Genomic DNA, 1506 nt, shown 5'->3' with positions numbered 1-1506 from the left:
CATGCATACAATGTTTAAAGGATAATGATTATAACAAGACCTGTTCCCGCTTGTATCCCTTGTCCTCGATGATCTTTTGCTTGAGGGATGAAGCATTGGAGAAACCAATTTTTGAAGGCCCTCGGGTTCACGGACTTGTAGATAAGTCCTGGTTTCATCATGAACCCAGCAGCATTGCCACACATATTTAGCATCACTCCTTCACAACCTTGCTTACTAAGTAGGTGGCCAGTCAAAATTTATTCTACATTAGAAACAGAAAGAGAACATATACGTACATATATGGCTGTGTGGTAAGAAGTCTGTTTCCCAAGAACATAGTTCTTTGCATGACACCTTGGACAAGTGTCATCTAATATAGTTTGGGGCCGACTAAACCAGAACGATTTGCAGAGAAAAGTGACCCGTAACTATCTTGCTAAAGTTTATGACCAAGAAGCCAACAACATAATTAAGATAGCTAATGAACTTCAGGAGAGGTATAGAAAAAGAACTGATACATATCTTTCTCCAAGGAGCGTTGTTAAAATCTATTTATCAGAACAACAGAAAAAAATGGACCAGTTTACTGATAAGCTAGTACATGGGTACTTGGCATGTAAAACACAAACCATAGAAGGGATTGATCATGTGAAAAGCTTGACAAGGTGTAACGACAAGTTTATGATATCCCACTTTGAATGCTACATCCATGCAATTCTAGAACATGTTTCCCCACCAAACATCTACAGCATAAAAGGCAGAAGACGTTGACAGACAATAAATGTAGGCTAAAGCTGAAGACCGAAGACATCAACCACATTATTGTCAACTGCGCGAAAATGTCTTTCAAATATTATTATCCCATGGAGCATGATTCGGTGGCCAGAACAATCTGGAACAGTATAACAAAAAAGAAAATACAAACGAAGTCGACTATATTGACACCGAGAGGTCAAAAGAATATTTGGTGGAACTTAAAAATGAAAACAGCCACTAAGTTAAAACATAACCGGCCAGATATCGTTGTGTGGGAGCACAAAGAAAAGACTTGTTCTGTTGTAGAAATCAGCTGCCCTTTGGACACGATGGTGGTTATAAAGACACATGAAAAAGAGGACATTTATGGACCATTGATAAGGAGTTTGCAAATCCAGAACCCAATATACACTTTCAGCTTCATACCCATTATTGCTGGAGCAACAGGATATACCACCCAGTCTGCAGCAAAGTATGGCTGAACTTGGAATCTTGGGGAGAGATGCAGATCCTTAATTCCTATGCTACAAACGATTACAATATCTGAAACTATAAAAATCTGCAAAACCTTCTTAAGAAGTAAAGGATGATGGTTAAAACAAGATACTTTCCTTCACAACCTTGCTATGATGTAGGTGGCTGGTCAAAATTTACTCTAAATTAAAATGAGTAAGAGAACATACATACATACATACACTCACATATATACACACAAATATATATATATATATAAACACGCATAGATGCATGAATATATATGTACCTGTA

At 37.5% G+C, this 1506-nt stretch overlaps 1 long non-coding RNA gene across 4 annotated transcripts in view; it reads right to left on the bottom strand.

The window, feature by feature from the left end:
• Positions 1-1506, bottom strand: part of LOC106877281 (uncharacterized) — a 107476-nt gene that overhangs the window by 11353 nt on the left and 94617 nt on the right. The window lies entirely within an intron of this gene.

This window comes from Octopus bimaculoides, chromosome 9 (assembly GCF_001194135.2).
Source record: "Octopus bimaculoides isolate UCB-OBI-ISO-001 chromosome 9, ASM119413v2, whole genome shotgun sequence".
In the NCBI taxonomy this organism is placed as follows: domain Eukaryota; kingdom Metazoa; phylum Mollusca; class Cephalopoda; order Octopoda; family Octopodidae; genus Octopus; species Octopus bimaculoides.
Note: the sequence above shows the minus strand (reverse complement) of the source record. Positions and strands in the feature narration are given on the sequence as shown.